Source organism: Cnephaeus nilssonii, assembly GCF_951640355.1.
Source record: "Cnephaeus nilssonii genome assembly, chromosome: X".
In the NCBI taxonomy this organism is placed as follows: domain Eukaryota; kingdom Metazoa; phylum Chordata; class Mammalia; order Chiroptera; family Vespertilionidae; genus Cnephaeus; species Cnephaeus nilssonii.
In genome coordinates, this window is record NC_137071.1 from 58,412,465 (window position 1) to 58,432,012 (window position 19,548).

Here is a 19,548-nt window from a genome sequence, read left to right on the forward strand (position 1 = left end):
AGTGAAATTGCAAGTTAGTGAAAAGGCAGCAGTTACTATTTTAATCCAGAGTCCTGGATTCAAGGTTATTGCTTAACTATCTTAATATAAAATGTGTTTCAGTCTGGAGAAGGCAAATATTACTGAAAATAAATGGCATCTAACTTGCTTGACCAACTTTCCTATTTAAAGATAAATCCAATAAATAAGGTATACAATAGTATGAAAAAAAAGTTTTGAGCCTCAGAAGACTTTAAAATCTGAAGAAGGCATAAATTCTACACACCAAAATTTTTTAAGAAACTATTTAGATATTTAGATTAATTCATTTTTTATGAATATTTAGGAATATTTTTCTATCAATATAGAAAGGATGGTTTATACATTTTTTAAAGTTTGAAAAAAAAGAAAAGAAAATTCCCCATTTTCTTAACCTCCAGTATAACTGTTTATTGTATAAAGTAAATTAGAGAGATAGATGATTAGATAATAGATAGATAGATGAGAGATAGATGAGGGATAGATAGATGATGATAGATGATAGATAGATATATAAATAGATAAATGATATAGATAGATGATAGATAGATAGATAGATAGATAGATAGATAGATAGATAGATAGATAGATGATAGATAGATAGATAGAAATATAATGATAGAAAAATATTCCTAAAATAGGAAGAGAACAACGCTAGCTGGTTTTTAGAATTAGCACCAGAAGGGACTCGAAAAATCATTTAGTGAAAACCAGTCTTAGAAATGAAGCCACTGAGAACAGTTACTTGCCCAGAGTCTAAAATCTTGTTGATAGTGCCAGCCTTAGGATCTATGCCTACTCACTCTTGGTCAAATATTTCCCCAATGTAATAGTTCTAATACATTTTATGTCACCTAAGTGAATTTTCTAATATCTAAGAGGCATTTTTTGGTGTGTGAGATCTTTAAAAAGGTAATCAACATAAGTGGCCATTACAACAATCTAATAGGTAAATCTGGCATATATACTTTTTACTCTAAAAACTTCAAACACAACTTGATTCTTTGCTTTATATTAAAATAATGAAGTGGTGGTGAATACATCAAACAGCTGTGTGTTCATAAAGACCATGTGTTATTTTTGTTTTATACAGTAATGTTTTGATGTGCTACTGAGTGGCTTGTCTTTAGGAGACAGTAAAATGGCAGCTGGTTTTACCTTAGAAGGCCTCTTACTAAATAAATTCCAGCTGTGAATATATGATACTTCCTTAAATAGGCAAAGATAAGTTATTCCATTTGTAAAATTGTTCTGCACATCTGTACTGTTTTAGGAGCCATATTCTCTTTGTAATTGGCTTCCCACATGAAGTTATTTTTCACTTGAAAATAAAATGTAGAAACCTGAATTTGTACACAATGTTTTAAAATAATGGAAGTGAGTCTCAATCTCAAATGATATTAAAGTTAGTTTGTCAATTATTCATTAAGTAAATATATATCAATAAAATTGTGTAGATCTATTTTGGTTTATAAAATAATAATAAAAATTAAGAAATTATTTCATTTGTTTCCATCTGCTGGTGATGAAGTACTAATGAAAGAAACATTTAGCTGAGTATGTTTCCCTTGTGAAAAGTAATCTGTTTTAATTTTCTCTGCATTAATTCTTATAAGATTAAAATTTTTTATCCTGGAAAAAATAAACAAACCAATAAGAAAAAAGAAATTGGTTAAAATAATGAATAATTCAATGGTAATACCTTAGCATCTTAAATGGAATTGTAATTAATGTTGTGCATCAGCAAGTAGGATATTGTTTTAAAAGTAAGGTTACCAGTGTTTAAACAAACTTACCAGAATGTTCAGAGTCTGAAATGCCATTGCCTTCATGGTGATTACCATGAAATGTAATTTCAAATGATATATTCCAAAAATTGTGTGAACAATAGAAACCTCTGTGTGAGAAATGAATATAGCCTTCAAAGTAACTACTTGGCCTTTGTTCTGATATATGAGTTCAGATGTTTGTTAAAAACTACTTCAGTTAATGTGCAGCCATGCCTCATATAGTATCTAACTGTGTTGTATGTGCAGAAGCATGCTCATGTGTGCATGTGTATACATATGCACACACTCACATGGGATTTTATTTTCTGCACATACACACTGGATTTTATATTCTGCCCAACTGAAAATGAAAAGGAAAACCTCATTGCCTGTCTTCCATTTCCATTCTACCTTTATTCATAATCTTACATATGCAAGAAAAGATTTCATATTATAAAGCCGGGATCAACAAACTATGTCTCTTGAGTTACGTCCCTCTGCTTGTCAACTAAGGATGGTTTATACATTTTTTAAAGGTTGAAAAAAAAGAAAAGAAAAATAATGTTTCATCTTGTGTGAAAATTATATGAAATTCAAATGTCAATAACTAAATTTTATTGGGACACAGTCAGATTTGTTGGTATATTATTTATGGCTTTTTTCCTCCCAAATAAAATGGTAGAGCTGAGTGTTTTCAACAGAAACCATATGGTCCATAAAGCCTAAATTATTTACTACCTAGCCCTTTAGAGGAAAAAAATGCTTGATCTTTGCTGTAAATCACCCCTTAGGACTAAAATGTGAGTCTAACAAAGGGCGTGCATTTCCTCCAGGATTCAAGGAACATTCATTATCCAGTCTTGAGTTTTAAGAATTATTTGGTTTATCATGTAGTATAAAGGAAGGAAAATATTATCTTCATAGGTTTTCCTTGGGACTCAAAGGAAGAATACTTATCCGATGTTGGGCATTAAACCACTGTCAGCATGTGTTTCTGCATACTGTGGTTCTTACATCAAACATTACATAAGGTAAATCATGAGGAGAAAGAAGAAAAGACAGCTTGTGATTCAACCCTATTGCCCAATTGCTTCCTCTTCCTTCATGGAAGGATAGAAGTTGTTTCTGATACAAGATAAGCATGGTTGTTACCTGGGGATCCTAATCCCTGACTAGAATTCAGGTGCAGGGAAGCAAATGACTCCACTGAAGCCATAAAGGAACATTTCTAGACTCAAAGTGGAGAATTGTATCTGACTGAAATTTAGCCTGTTTTATCAGCCTTTGTTCTTTATTTCATGGAAATATGACTGTGATGAGTCTTTATTCTTCACAATCATCATGGTTATACTAGTATATTGCCATCTTGTTACTATACTAATCTTTTGTTGAGGAATATACCTCAAATTTCTTTCTTGTGTTAAAATCAGTATGTGTGTATATTCAAATTATAAACATAAAAAACAAACCCTTTATATGTGTGTTTTACATATTTGCATATTACATGTATTCATGTATGTGTCCCAAAGATAGTGTCATTGCTATAGAAACATGATAATTATTAATATGATTTAATAAAATTTAGCTTTCTTATTTCATTAGAATACATTTGCCAAGTGGATTGTTGATCTGTATAACAAAACTCTTATTTGGTATCTAAAATGCCCTCATAGTAGCTAAATTTCCATCTACTAGCTGTACAGAAGCCAAATAACATACAGCATAAGGGGCAAAGCAATTTCCACTGATTGCTTCTTAGTTGAAGGATAGGAAATAAGCAGAACAATTTAAATAGCCCTAGGGACTATGTATATTATGGCCAAGAAAGACAGAAATGTGAGTCATAAATTAGGTTTATTAGATCTTGTATATGGTATAGCAACAGAAGCATGAAAGTTATAGCATTTCACTCCTTTTTCCATTCATCCATGAATATTAGATTTATCAATTATGTTTAGTGGTTAGTCCATGCATGAAAGAGACATTATAAAATCCATATAATTTTACAATATAACTGCAAAAATATAGTGAAGTGTCTGATACTCTCTTATATAAACCAAACTATAATATTCCAGAGGGAACTGACTTAACATTCAATGTTTCAGACTGGATATTAGATCTAAGCTATTGTTATAAATGTGTATGTGACCATTTCAATGTCATTGAATTGCAAGGAAATCCACCTTAATATATAATTGTCTTTCCATCCAAATCATGCATATTTAATACTTAATGTTTCTTCCTAAAAAATACAAGGCCTTTATCATTTAACTTTATTTTACCTTACTAATTGTCATAGACTGTATTGTCTCTATTTCATTAAATACCTTAATTGTTTTTCTAGCAGGTTTCTCAGAATCTAGCCTTCCCCTCTTATCTAAGTATAGAGTTTTCTTAATATTATTATTTAATTATCTCACAGTGTCTAGTGCAATGCTCCCTGCACAGTCAGTGCCATCAAAAGCTTATTAACTAATTAAGAGAAACAAAAGTAAACAAAATGTTAAAACTGATTTAAAGACCACATGATGAGGAAGTCTGAAAATTGTCTAAAACTACTCTAAGCCTATCCGTGGGTTCTATTATTTACTTCATATTCTGTAAGATAGTGACAGCAAGGAATAGGACAAACTTAAAACCGTGTTCCTTATTTTTAAATTTCCTACTTGTGACTTAAAGTCAAACTTAAAGTTTATTAAAAAAAACATTTCTCACCACTTTCATTATTTCTATACTGGTCCAAGCCGCTATTATAACTCTCACCTGAATTATTTCAATAATGTCTATAATTATCTCCTTACTTTCCAGCTTGCTTTCTCACACTCAGTTCTCAACATAGCAGCCAGAAAGAAACTGTTAGAAAGGAAGCCAGCTAATTCCTCTGTTCAAATCTCTAATTAGCTCTCCTCATTCAGAGTTAAATCTAAGGTCCTTACAACAGTCTATAAAACCCAATAAGATATTCCCTCAGGTTACCCATGTGAGTAACTTCTACTTAATGAACCTCCTACTATGTTTTCCTTACTCAAACTGGTCTCTTTTCTCTATGAGTTATCATGGAAGGGTTCTTTTCACATTTCCTTTTTATTCATTTTTCATTTTTTAATATTTATTGAATTTATTGGTGTGACATTAGTTAATAATGGTATATAGGTTTCAGGTGTGCAATTATAGAATACATTATCTGTATATTGTATTGTGTGTTCAATACCCCAATCCAAGTCTCCTTTTATTGCCATTTATCCTCCCTTTACTCTTTTCTACTCCCCTTTCCCTCTGGTAATCACAATAGTGTTGTCTGTGTCTATGAGTTTTTGTGGTTTTTATAATTCATTATATTTCCTTGTGCACTGCTGGTGGGAATGCAAACAGGTGCAACCACTGTTGAGAACAGTATTGAGTTTCCTCAACAAACTAAAAATGGAACTCACATTTGACATAGGGATCCTACTTCTAGTAATATATCCCCAAAAAACTAGAAACACCAATCAGAAAGGATATATCCACCACCATGTTCATAGCAGCACAATACAAAAGCTAAGATTTGGAAACAGCCTAAGTGCCCGTCAGCAAATGAGTGGATTAAAAAACTGTGGTACCTCTACACAATGGAATACTATGCTGAGGTAAAAAAAGAAGGAATTCTTACCATTTGCAATAGCATGGATGGAACTGGAGAGCATTATGCTAAGCGAAATAAGCCAGTCAGAGAAAGATACATATCACATGATGTCACTAATTTGTGGAATATAATGAACAACATAAACTGATGAACAAAAACAGATCCAGAGACAGAGAAGCATCGATCAGACCATCAAACCCTTAGAGGGAAGGTAGGGGAGGGCGGGGGTAAGGGGAAAAGATCAACCAAAGGACTTGTATGCATGCATATAAGCCTAACCGATGGACATAGACACCAGGGGGGTGAGGGCAAGAGTTGGAGGATGGGGGGCAATGAGGGGTTAATGACACATATATAATACCTTAATCAATAAAGGAAAAAAAATATTACATAGGTCTTCCTTTTCCCCCCATTAACCTCCAGCCTACTCCTTTCGCCCCCCTCCCCAAGCCCTCACCACCCCATTGTCTATGTCCATAGTTATAAATATATGCATACAAGTTCATTCGTTGACCTCTTCCCACCCACCCTCCCCTGTCTTCCCTCTGAGGTTCAACACTCTGTTCATGTTTCTATGTCTCTGGGTCTATTTTTGATCATCAGTTTATTTGGTTCATTAGATTCCACATATGAGTGAGATCATGTGATACTTATCTTTCTCTGGCTGGCTTATTTCACTCATCATAATACTTGTGTCTATGAGTTTTATTTTTTTAATCCCTTCACCTCTTTCACCCAGCCCCCCAAACCCTTTTGCTCTGACAACTCAGTCTGTCCTCTGTATCTATGGGTCTGTTTCTATGTTGTTTGTTAGTTATTTTGTTCATTGGATTCCATATATAAGTGAAATCATATGGTACTCATCTTTCTCTGACTGCATGGATGGATCTGGAGAGTATCCACATTTCCTTTTTTAAAACTTGGGAAGCTGACATACTCATGAATTACTTCCTACTCTGTTGTCCTCTGAATAGTTTCCCTAGGACTCAACAGGTGTAAACATTGGTACAAAGGCATTCCAAAACACAGCAACAGCAACAACCTGTCTTTGATCTCCTTTTGAGATGTTTTTAAATTTCAGATTATGCCAGGTTGGAATGCAGACTCAATGAGCCATTGTGAACACACTGTTGGTTTTGATATTTTCTTGTCTTTTTGGTGGGCCAGAGGGTACCATTGAAAATTACTGCTTCAATGCTTGAAAGAGTTAATGTAGCTTCCAGAAATGCTTATTACACTCCCCAGGAGTAGCTTATGCATTAGGAGAATCTGGCTTACTTTATTGGTAAAATGCACATCTGCTACAGGACAGCATAGGGACAACTGCTGATTAAAGGAGACTTCAGTGACTCTTGCTCCTTAGGAGAGCACTATCAAAGCAAGTTTACCAATTACAAAGTGCTTAAGGATTATATTCAATGTCCAGTGTGCCTTTTATCACCCCTTCACACAAGTAATTATATGAATGTAATCAGCATTATTTTATACGTTTAAATCCTCCCTCCATAACTTTTAGCTGCTTTACCATCTCAGTTCACTGGATTACTACTCATCTCCACTCACTTTAGGCAGTCAAGAAGGGAGGTTGAAATTTATCACTCTATGTAGTTAAAATCTCAGAAATTGGAAGCGATCAGGCATTTATAATGGATATAAGATTGAGGGGTGATAATACTCTCCAGGTCCATCCATGGTGTTGCAAATGTCTAGTTGTAAGTGATAATGAAGTGTGGAGAGATCAGTTCTACAATGGAAACATTGTGAAAGAATGATGTGCAATAGTGTTGCATATTCCAAAATCATAGTTTAGATTGGATCATTAGAAATTTGGGCTCATTATGGTAAACTGGATTTACTAGGGACATTATTAGATTTCATCTACAGGAATATTTCTCCTCAGTAGATGTCAAAGAACCTAATAGATATGTGTGTTTTTTTTTCTTTTGTGGTAATCTGAGATGGCACAACTTATTGCCCTGTGGATGTCTGTTAGTTTTGCTCATGGTGTTTGTAATACTGATAACTTCAGTTTGCTACCCATTACATTTTATTATGGTTCATTTAGTTTTATGGAGGTCTATAACACAGATTTTGTACCAAACACATCTAATGATGAAAGAAGATATAAAATAAAAAATAAGGGATGTTTAATTTTAATAAATTGTTACAAGCTCTAAACCCATTACTGGATCCACAGCAAAAGCAGCTTGCTGCTCAGATTCTGGAGGGGTATCCTATTCTCTATTACACAAGATTTAGAGAACTGTTCAAAGCCAAATTGGGACTACTTGGAGAAAGGAAGGGTGATGATGATTTAAATGCATTTCTCTTACATCTCATGGAAAAGACAGAAACTGATTTTACAATGACATTTAGGCAGCTCAGTGAGATTACTCAAAGCCAGTTATGGCAGCTCAACATTCCTCAGCAATTCTGGGCACTGAAGATGATTTCAAAACATGAACTCTTTCCTGCCTGGGTGTCCCAGGACATTTTGAGACTGAAGAGTAATATGAATGAATCAGATTTTGAAAGAAGAAAAAGAATGGTGACTGTTAATCCTAGATACGTGTTGAAGAACTGTATGGCAGAATCTGCATTGCAAAAAGCAGAAAGGAATGATTTTTCAGAGGTCTATCTTCTGCAAGTTCTTCAGCATCCTTTCCAGAAACATTCTGCAGCTGAGAAAACAGGTTAATCCTTAACTACTCTTGCTTGGGCTAGAGATCACAGAGTTAGCTGCTCATCATAATTTGGAAAAAATAATGAATACTTCTATCATTGAACTCAACAAGAATAATCAATTTGATAAATTCTTAGTAACTACGTTTTGATGACAATCCTGAATTTCATAATAATGATTATATATAAAATACTAGAGGCCCGGTGCACAAAATTCGTCCCCTTCTCCAATATGGGACCCCTCAAGGAATGTCCCACATCCCTCTCACAATTCAGGACTGCTGGCTCCCAACTGCTTGCCTGCCTGCCTTCCTGATTGCCCCTAACCACTTCCCTCCTTTGCCGGCCTGGTCACCCGTAACTGCTCTCTCCTGCAGGGTTGATCACCTCCAACTGCCCTTCCTTGCAGGATTGGTACCTCTCAACTGCCCTCCCTTGCAGGCAGGGTGCCTCCCAAATGCCCTCCCTTGCAGGCCGGGTGCCTCCCAACTGCCGTCTCCTGCTGGCCATCTTGTGGTGGCCATCTTGTGTCCACATGGGGGCAGGATCTTTGACCACATGGGGGCAGCTATATTGTGTGTTGCAGTGATGATCAATCTGCATATTACTCTTTTATTAGATAGGATAGAGGCCTGGTACAAGGGTGGGGGCCAGCTGGTTTGCCCTGAAGGGCGTCCCGGATCAGGTGGGGGTTTCCTTGGGGTGTGGGGCAGCCTGAGCGAGGGGCCTGTGGTGGTTTGCAGGCCGGCCACGCCCCCTGGCAACCCAAGCGGAGGCCCTGGTATCTGGAATTTATTTTCCTTCTACAATTGAAACTTTGTAGCCTGGAGCTGAGCCAAGCCTGGGGCTCCCTCCAAGGCCGGCAGCCATTTGTGTTGGGGTCATAATTGAAACTTTGTTGCCTTAAGCAGCTGGGCCCAGCCAGGGTGTGCGGAAAGCTTTGCTTCCCCTGTTGCCAGCGGCAACCCTGGCCTGCTCTCTCAAGCTCCATTCTGCCGCCATTTGTTTGAATTTGTTTACCTTCTATAATTGAAACTTTGTAGCTTGAGTGGAGGCTTAGGCATGGCAAGGGCAGGCGGAAAGCTTGGCTTCCTCTGTTACCTAGGAAACCTTGCTCTCTGTGGCTGTAGCCATCTTGGTTTGGGTTAATTTGCATACTCGCTCTGATTGGATGGTGGGCATGGCTTGTGGGCGTGGCTTGTGGGGTGTCGGAGGTATGGTCAATTTGCATATTTGTCTATTATTAGATAGGATTTTAACTAAATAAACTTGACCTATTCTTTGTAAAAACAAACAACAACAAAAAACAAATGAGGGGCTCATAATATCATTCAGATTCTTTTGTCATAATTTGTCCAAATCCTTTGTATTTGAGAAATTCCCATATCTACCTCCCTTAGTTTGCCAATTCAGTCTGTCTTTATATGAGGTATTCTTTAGCATATCGTAGCATATAGTATTTTATGAATTTTCTTTCAAAAGAAATAGGGAAGAGGAAGTCTGTTTCAAAACTGTTACTGCCATTAGGTAGCAATAAGTGTTTCTGAAAATCAAGAGAAAACTGAATTTTCAAAATGTTCCATAATGAACATTTAATTCATTATAATTTTGCATAGTAAAACCTTATTTTATAACCCATTACATCTTACCTGATTTGTTTCCTAATTGAAAAATCATGTTGGTAAGACATAAAGAAGTACAGTAGGTAGATTTTTTTTAAAAAAATCTTTATTGATTAAGGTATTACACATGTGTACTTATCCTCCAATTTCCCACCCAACCCCCCACTCATGCCCTTACACCCCTGCTGTCTGTGTCCATTGGTTAGGCTTATATGTATGCATACAAGTCATTTGGTTAATCTCTCCCCCTTACCCCCACCCTCCGCTACTTTACCTCTGAGGTTTGATGGTCTGATCAATGTTTTTTATCTGTTTTTGTTCATCACTTTATGTTGTTCATTATATTCCACAAATGAGTGAGATTATGTGATATTTATCTTTCTCTGCCTTGCTTATTTCACTAAGCATAAATCTCTCCATCTCCATCCACGTTGTTGCAAATGGTAAGAACTCCTTCTTTTTTACTGCAGCATAGTATTCCATTGTGTAGATGTATCACAGTTTTTTAATCCACTCATCTGCTGATGGGCACTTAGGCTGTTTCCAAATCTTAACTATGATGAATTGTACTGCTATGAACAAAGGGGTGCATATATCCTTTCTGATTCATGTTTCTAGTTTCTTGGAATATATTCCTAGAAGTGGGATTACTGGGTCAAATGGGAGTTCCATTTTTAGTTTTTTGGGAAACTCCATACTGTTTTCCACAGTGGCTGCACCAGTCTGCATTCCACCAGCAGTACATGAGAGTTCCTTTTTTTCTGCAGCCTCATCAGCACTTCTCATTTGTTGATTTATTGATAATACCCATTCTGATAGGTGTGAGATGGAACCACATTGTCGCTTTGATTTGCATCTCTCAGATGATTAGTGACTTTTAACATGTTTTCACATGTCTCTTGGCCTTCCTTCTGTCTTCTTTCAAAAAGTATCTATTTAGGTCTGTTGCCCATTTTTGATTGGGTTGTTTATCTTCCTTTTCTTAAGTTGTATGAGTTCCCTGTAAATGTTGGAGATTAAACCCTTATCGGTGATAACATTGGCAAATATGTTCTCCCATGCAGTGGGCTTTCTTGTTTTTTTGATGGTTTCTTTTACTGTGTAAAAGCTTTTTCTTTTGATGTAGTCTCATTTGTTTATTTTCTCTTCAGTTTCTATTGCCCTAGGAGCAGTATCAGTGAAGAAATTGCTTTGGCATATGTCTGAGATTTTGCTGCCTCTGGATTCCTATAGTATTTTCATGGTTTCCCGTTTTATGTTTAAGTGCTTTATCTATTTTGAGTTTATTTTTGTGTATGGTGTAAATTGGTGGTCTAGTTTCATTTTTTGCATGTATCTGTCCAAATTTCCCAACACCATTTATTGAAGAGACTGTCTTGACTCCATTATATGTTCATGCCTCCTTTGTCAAATATTAATTGAGCATAGTGTTTTGGGTTGATTTCTGGGTTCTCTATTATATTCCATTGATCTATATTTCTGTTCTTGTGCCAGGACCAGGCTGTTTTGAGAACAGTGGCTTTGTAATACAGCTTTAAATCTGGTATTGAGATCCCACTTGCATTGTTCTTCTTTCTCAGGATTGCTACAGCTATTCGGGTTCTTTTTTTATTCCGGATGAATTTTTGGAAAGTTCATTCTAGGTCTGTGAAATATGCCGTTGACATTTTAATGAGGACTGCATTGAGTCTATTGATTACTTTGGGTAGTATGGACATTTTGTTGATGTTGATTCTACCAATCCATGAACACGGTAAGTTCTTCCATCTGTTTATGTCTTCTTCTATCTCTTTTTTCAGTGTCCTGTAGTTTTCCACATATAGGTCTTTGACCTCCTTAGTTAAGTTTATTCCTAGGTATCTTAAAATTTTAGTGTGATGATAAATGAATTTGTTTTTTAAGTCTCTCTTTCTGTAAGTTCATTATTGGTGTATAGAAATGCCATAGATTTCTTGGCGTTGGTTTTGTATCCTGCTACATTGACAAATTCATTTATTAAGTCTAATAATTTTTATGGAGTTTTTAGGGTTTTCTATGTACAGTATCATGTCATCTACGAATAAGGACAGTTTTACTTCTTCTTTTTCTATTGAGATGCCTTTTATTTCTTCTTCTTGTCTGATCACAATGGCTAGTACTTCCAGTACTATGTCATAGAGGAGGGGTGAGAGTGGGCATCCCTCTCTTCTTACTGTTCTTAAGGAAAATAATTTTAGTTTTTGCACATGAGTGTGATGTTGGCTGTGAGTTTGTCATATATGGCTTTTATTATGTTGAGGTATGATCCTTCTATTCCCACCTTGCTGAGAGTTTTTATCAAGAAAGGGTGTTGGAATTTGTCAAATGATTTTTCTGTGTCAATTGATATAACTATGTTATTTTTATCTCTAATTTGTTTATGTGATGAATCACATTTATTGCTTTTCCAATATTGAACCATCTTTGCATCCCCAGGATAAATCCTACTTGGTCATTGTGGATGACCTTTCTGATGTACTTCTGGATCCGATTTGCTAGAATTTTGTTGAGGATTTTGGCATCTATGTTCATGAGGGATATTGGCCTGTAATTCTCTATCTTTGTGTTGTCTTTATCTGGTTTTGGTATTAGGGTGATCTTGGCTTCATAGAATGAGCTTGGAAGTGGTCCTTCCTCTTGAATTTCTTGGAATAGTCTGAGGAGGATAGGTTTTAGTTCTTACTTGAGTGTTTGGTAAAACTCCCTTTTAAAGCCGTCTGGTCCCGGGCTTTTGTTTGCTGGAAGTTTTTTTGATGACTGCTTCAATTTTTTCCATAATAATCAGCTTATTAAGATGTTTTTATTCTTCTTGATTGATTTTTGGAAGGTTGTGTTTTTCTAGGAATATGTCCATTTCCTCCAGGTTGTCTAGTTTGTTTGAATAAAGTTGTTCATAGTATTTTTTAACAATCCTTTGTATTCCTGTGGGGTCTGTTGTTATTTTGCCTCTTTCATTTCTGATTTTGTTTATTTGGGTCCTCTCTCTTTGCCTCTTGCTAAGCCTGTGTAGAAGTTCATCATTCTTGTTAATCCTTTCAAAGAACCTTCTCTTGGTTTCATTGATCTTTTGTATTTTTTTTCTCTTTTTCTTTTATTTCTGCTCTGATCTTTATTATCTCCTTCCTTCTGCTCACTCTGGGCCTTTCTTGTTCCTCTCTTTCTAATTCTTTGAGTTGTAGTGTTAGGAAATTTATTACCAATTTTTCTTGTTTATTGAGGCAGGCCTGTAGAGCTATAATCTTCCCTCTCAGTACTGCTTTCATTGTGTCCCATAGATTTTGGATTGTTGTGTTTCTATTGTCATTAGTTTCCAGGTTTTTAAAATTTTCTTTTTTGATCTCATTGGTAACCCAATCATTGTTTAATAGCATGTTATTCAGCTTCCAAGCGTTGGACTCTTTTAGATTGTTTTTATTGTAGTTTATTTCTAATATTATGCCATTGTGGTCTGAGAAGATGCTTGATATGATTTCAATCTTATTGAATTTGGAGAGACTTTAGTTGGGATCCAATATGTGGTCTATTTTAAAAAATGTCCCATGTGCACTTGAGAAAAACATATATTCTGTGGCTTTGGGGTGAAATGTTCTGAAGATGTCAATTATGTCCATCTGATCTAGTGAGTCATTTAGAATACCTGTTTCTTTGCTGATTTTTTTTTGTCTAGAGGGTTTATCTAGTGATGTCAGACATGTATTAAAATCCCCTACTATGATTGTATTGTTGTGTATCTCTCCCTTGATATCATCCAGTATTTTTTATGTATCTGGGTGCTCCTGCATTGGGTGCATATATGTTTATCAAGGTTATATCCTCTTGTTTTATCAATCCCTTTAGTATTGTGAAGTGGCCTTCCTTATCTCTTGTTATAGCCTTCACTTTGAGGTCTATTTTGTCAGATATAAGTATTGCTACCCCAGCTTTTTTTCATTTGCATTTGCCTGAAAGATATTTTTCCATCCCTTCACTTTCAGTCTGTGTGAGTTTCTTGTTCTGAGGTGGCTCTCTAGTAGACAGCATATATATGGGTCATGTTTTTTATCCATTTAGCCACTTGATGTCTTTTGATTGGAACATTTAGTCCATTTATGTTTGAAGTTATTATTGAAAGGTACTTGTTTGTAGCCATTTTTATTTTTTGTGCCTGTGTTCTTTCTTCCCTTTTTATTTCTTCTTTTTACACCAGTCCCTTTAGCATTTATTGCATTGCTGGCTTGGTAGTGATAAAATCCCTTAGCCTTTTTTTGTCTGTGAAGCTCTTTATTTCCCTTTCAATTTTGAATGATAACCTGCCTGCATAGAGTATTCTTGGATTCAGTCTCTTGATTTGCATCACTTTGTAAATTTCCTTCCATTCTTTTCTATCCTGATGTGTTTCTGTTAAAAAATCATTTGACAATCTAATGGTAGATCCCTTGTATGTAACTTTCTGACTCTTTCTTGCAGCCTTTAATATTCTCTTTTTGTCCTAAACATTTGCCATCATAATTATGATGTGTCTTGGTGTGGGTCTCTTCGGGTTCATCTTGTTTGGGACTCTCTGTGCTTGTGTGACTTTTTTGTTCCCCACATCAGGGAACTTTTCTGATATTATTTCTTCAAATAGGTTTTCTAACACTTGTTCCACTTCCTTTTGTTCTGGAATCCCTATTATTTGTATGTTGCTTCGTGTCATGTTGTCTCATAGTTCCCTTAGGCTCTCCTTCTGTCTGTTATTTTTTTTCTATAATTGCAGTTCAGTTAGGGTGTGTTTTGCTTCCCTGTCTTCTAATTCACTAATTCGGTCATCCGCTTCTCCTAGTATACTGTTGAAACTTTCCATGGTGTGTTCTTTTGCAGTTATATCACTCTTCATTTCTTTTTGATTCTTATATATGTTGTTGATTTTTTCATCTATCCGGTTAATGAACTGTATGATCCTCATTCTGCATTATTTTTCTGACATATTGCATGCCTCTGTTTCACTTAGTTGTATTCTGGTGATACCTCCTTTTCTTTCCTTTGGTTGTTTATTTGTCTACGTATTTTTGGTCTCACCTACTGATCTAGATGTCGAGTCCTGCTGGGGCTGCTCCTCGGGTGGCAGTGGCTCCTCGGACTGTGGTTGCTCCTCGGGCTGTTGTGGTAGTGACTGCTCTTCAGTTGGCAGTGGCTCCTCTGGTGGGTGTTGTTCACAGCAGTGGTGGCTCCTCTGGCTGGTGGAGAAGGCTGCTCACACAGTTGCTGTTCCTTGGATGTGGGTGGGCTGATCATAAGGCTACTCCTTCTTCGATGGGGGCGGGTTGTGCGGGGCTGCTGCTCCTGGGACGGGGGCAGGCTGCTCACGTGGCTGCTGCTCCTTGTATGGGGGCGGACTTCTCATGTGGCTGCTGCTCCTTGGATGAGGGCTGGCTGCACGCTACTGCTGTTCCTTAGGTGGGGCGGGCTGCTCGTGAGGTTGCTGCTCCTTGGACAGGGTCATGTTACTTTCAGGGCTGCTGTTCCTCATATGGGTGCAGGCTACTTGCACAGCTGCTGCTCCTTTGATGGGGGAAGGCTGCTCAACTGGCTGCTGTTCATCAGACATGTGCAGGCTGCGTGTGGTTGCTGCTCCTCAGACCAGTGTGGGCTGTGCAGGGCTGCCATTCCTTGGATGTGGGTGGTCTGCTCATGTGGCTGCTGCTCCTCAGACCTGGGTGGTCTGCTCGTGTGGTTGCTGCTCCTCGGAGAGGATGGGCTGCTCACATGGTTGCTGCTCCTTGGACTGGGGAGCAGGCCTCTCACACAGCTCCTTCTACTTGGACAGGGGCAGGCTATTTGAGTCTGATGCTCTTAGGCCTGGGGCGAGCTGCTCATGGGGCTGCTCCTCATTGGAGAGGAGTGGGCTGCTTACATGTCTGCTGCTTGTGTGGTCGCAGTGCCCTGGGCTAAAGCACTGAACCGGTTAGAGGGAAGCGTGCTTCAGAACTCACAGGAGCCTTCTCCCAGGGTGGCTGGAGACTCGGCCTAATCTGTCAGTCAGACACCCTTAGCACTGCCATGGAGGCAGGAGAGGCTCCTGCCACCACACAAGCTTCTGGCTGAGCAGTGCTCCCACTGTGGGTTCACACTGACCACCAGGAGGCATCTCCCGAGTTTAGCATCTGCTCCCTGGTGGTCTATGCACATCGTCGTGACCGGACATTCCACCGTTTGGTCAATTTGTATATTAGCCTTTTATTATATAGGATGGGGAGAAAACACCACAGAACCAATAGATAATCCAAGAAAATATAAACACCAAACACCCAGCAAAGAGGGTGGGGGTAGAGTCTGTAGAGGCTGAGCTTATATACAGAAAATAAGGTTAAGAATTGGATTAATATGGGGAGGACCTCAATTCAGTATAGAGGAAATAGAAAGGGAATGAGTAGATAAGAAGAAAGAGAATGAGAAATAATAATAATAATAAATTCACAAAAAAATGATTGAAAATGGTATAAAAATAATAAATAGCAAGTAAAAATAAAATAAAATAAAGTGATGGAAAAATAATGTGAAAAGAAATAAAAAATAAAGCAACAAAAAAAATGAAAACAAAGAAAAAAAAGAGACAGCAAAATAATAATAATAAAAAAAAGTAAAAATAAAAATGAAAAAGTGAAGTGTAGTTCCTTTGCCTCGCTTAAGATCCCAGTCTTCTGTACTGTACTGTTTCTCAGTTTCCTGTTGCTGGGATTGAAGGCCTCTCTTTAGGCCAGTCACTGTGGACTCTCAGGAACTATTCAGATTTTTTAAAAAATCCTTTATACCATTCAGGGTGGAATCTGGGTGTGGCTGTATAGGTTGCCTGGAGACTGGAGGGAGAGGCTATCTCTTCAGGACAAAATGGCTATACAGGTACTGGACTCGAGTATGACTCAGTGCCAGACTCTCTGCCAATTCTCCTGGAACCCCTCCTCTCCCCAGACTCCACAAGTCTGCACCTTCTCCCGCACCTTAGCCATGGGTGAATGTCTGTATCCAAAAGGTCCTATGAACTAGGCTCAGTGAAGAAAATCACAGGCCACAGAGAGGGGAAAGTTTGCGCCTCTGGGAGCTCCTCTCCTCCTGGCACTGTGCGGTCTGGTCAGCCCTTCAGGCTGCCCTCTCTGGGCTCAGCCTTTCATGACTGTGGACCCAGATCTAGAATTCCCTGTCTCCAGCAGTCCTGTGGACCTTCTTTCCACAGTCAGAGGCTGTGCCTGTCCCAAGGGATGCAGCTTGGTGCTGTGCGATTTCCCTCTGACCCTCTGGGCACAGAGGTCTGGCAGACTCTCCTGCCCAGATCCTTGATTTTACCTTTCTCCAGGGGTCCTCTGCCCTTCCTGGCTGCAAATTGTCTCACCAGCCGAGTCTCCTTTGCCAATTTTGGTTGGATGTTATTCATTTCAGCGGCTCATTCTTTTCGCTCCAGAACAAGGCTTGGTACATGTCTGTCTATTCCGCTGCCATTTTGTCTCTTTCCCCAGTAGGTAGATTTTAAAAAATAATTTAGTATTTCTAAATAGTGACTGAGATGTTTCATATTTTTGTAACATTTTCTAGTGAAGCAAAGATTTTAGCGAAGACTAATGCATTTTGAAAATGATAGAAGTATTTCATTTTTCAATCGTTTTGTAGTTTTGTCATTAAGACAAAATATGGTTCAGTATTTGAACCATGTTTTAGAAGTTACTACTTATATTATTGTACATTTAAGAAAATGACTAAGTAGACCTGTTTGTATAGTAGACTATCAATTATAAAACATAAGTAAAGTGATTTTCATATGTGACCACTTTATTGGTACTGTTCTATAAAACCATTTTTCTGTCTTGACCTTGGTATTTTGCCTCACTATACTCCAGTGCAAACCATCCTATATAATAAAGATGTAATATGCAAATTGACTCTCACGCCATCACAAGATGGCAGCACACAGTGGAGGCTGGGTTCCTGTAACACAAGATGGCTGCACCTCCAGTGGAGGCCGTAACGAGTGATCAGCAGGGACCTGAGCCTGCGTGGTGCCAGACCAGGGTGGGTGACATGAGGCTGCACTTCCCGCCTGCCTGGCAGGGCTTGACAGGGTACCTATGGCCAAGCACCCAGCCCAGTGGAGCTGGATGGGGCACCTCAGGTCACACCCCCCACCCGGTGGGGCTGGATGAGGGACTCAAGCTGCAGCCCCCGCCCCAGCGCTGGGCCGGGGGACCTCAGGCTGCACCTCCCACCCCAGCACCAGGCCAGAGTACTTCAGGCTGCGCCTCCTGCCTGGCGGAGCTTGATGGGGGACCTCAGGCCACAAACCCCACCTGGCCGGCCTTGACAGGGGACCTTCGGCCATGACACCTGCCCAGAGTGTGCTGAGGGATCTAAGGTCACACTCCCTGCCTGGCATCAGGCTGGGGGACCTGAAGCTGTGCCCCCTGCCTGGTGGGGCTTGATGGTGTCCCAGATGCTGTGCCCCCCCACCCGGTGGGGCTTGACGGGGCACCTGAGGTTGAGCCCACCACCTGGCACTGGACCGGGGGACCTGAGACTGTGCCCCCTGCCTGGCAGGGTTTCACAAGGGTGGGGCTGGCCGGGACTGGGACTTGCGCAATTTTGAGGTGCACGCGGGCATGTAGGGATTTGACTCTGGTCCTCACAATGCACCCCAGACTCTGACAGACTCTGACAGGAGGAAGATATTCTTATACATTTTACGAATTTTCTTTCATCTCTGACACTTCTATTATAGAGAAAGGGCAAATAGCAATATTAAAATATTTCCTCTAATTAATTCCCTTTTAATGTGCATGAATTTTGTGCACTGGGCCATTAGTCCTATGTAATATAAGGCTAATATGCAAATAGACGGAACAGCGAAACAAGCAAAAAAAAAACAATTTGTTGCTATGATGTGCACTGACCACCAGGGGCACATGTGGAACATGGTGTGCTTTGGCCTCGGTGGGGTGGTGGAGCAGGTGAGCAGGGCACCAGACCAAAGCAGGCACCAGTCGCTGTCATTGGTTGAGACTGCAGTGGTTACTGAAAATTCTTTGCTCCTGCATGCTGCAATCCCGCCTGGCACTCACACCTCCTGCCAGCTCAAGCTTGAGGGTTTCTTCACCTCTCCCTGCTCCTGAGGGGTGATCGGGGCAGCAGCTGACACTCACACCTGCTGCTGGCACTGGCCCCATTCGCTCCTCACCATCAGCGGGTCAGCACAGTGGGAACAGGGCTGCCGGCAGACAGGGGACTGGGGACTGTGGTGGGAGGTGCTGGGTGGGGGCACTGATGATGGGCTAAGACCCACCCCTGTGCCCACCACAGCCTCACGGCCCACAGTTTCTTATATAAACATGCTGGGTTTTGAAATCATAGTTCTAGATATGTGCTTCTTCCTGAATTTCCACATTGAAAAAAAGCAATGTAAGATGTCATATTTTGGTAGTAGATCAGAAAATGAATAACTAATTCTGGGTTCTGTTCTTTGAACATCTATTGGTTTTAATATCCCACATATATATTATAGTTGTGAAAGAATGAATGAGCACCACTTAAGTTAACAGTTGTACAGTTTTTAGAAAATCTCTTCACTAATTTTGATCACACAGTGATTATTATTATGTCAGTATTAATAAATGTGACAAGTCTAAATAAAATAGGTTATCACAATATAACTTCTTTATAATTGAAATGTTTTTTGATAACAACATGAGTGTGAATATTTCCTATGTAGTCCCTTGAAACTTAACATTCAAAATTAAGAAATCCTGTATATAAATAGCCTCTGTACCATAAAATATTTAATTATTGAATTAAAATATACTGTGGAGGGTACTGCCAC

The 19,548-nt window shown here is 38.8% G+C and overlaps 1 protein-coding gene and 1 pseudogene across 8 annotated transcripts in view; both read left to right on the forward strand.

Moving 5' to 3' along the window:
- Nucleotides 1-19,548, forward strand: part of PCDH11X (protocadherin 11 X-linked) — a gene marked incomplete at both ends in the record, with an annotated part of 1,090,738 nt that overhangs the window by 267,978 nt on the left and 803,212 nt on the right. The gene's annotated exons all lie outside the window — the stretch shown is intronic.
- Nucleotides 7,056-8,161, forward strand: LOC307096013 (protein adenylyltransferase SelO-like; annotated as a pseudogene). The gene has a single exon. The product of its transcript is annotated as a protein adenylyltransferase SelO-like (transcript).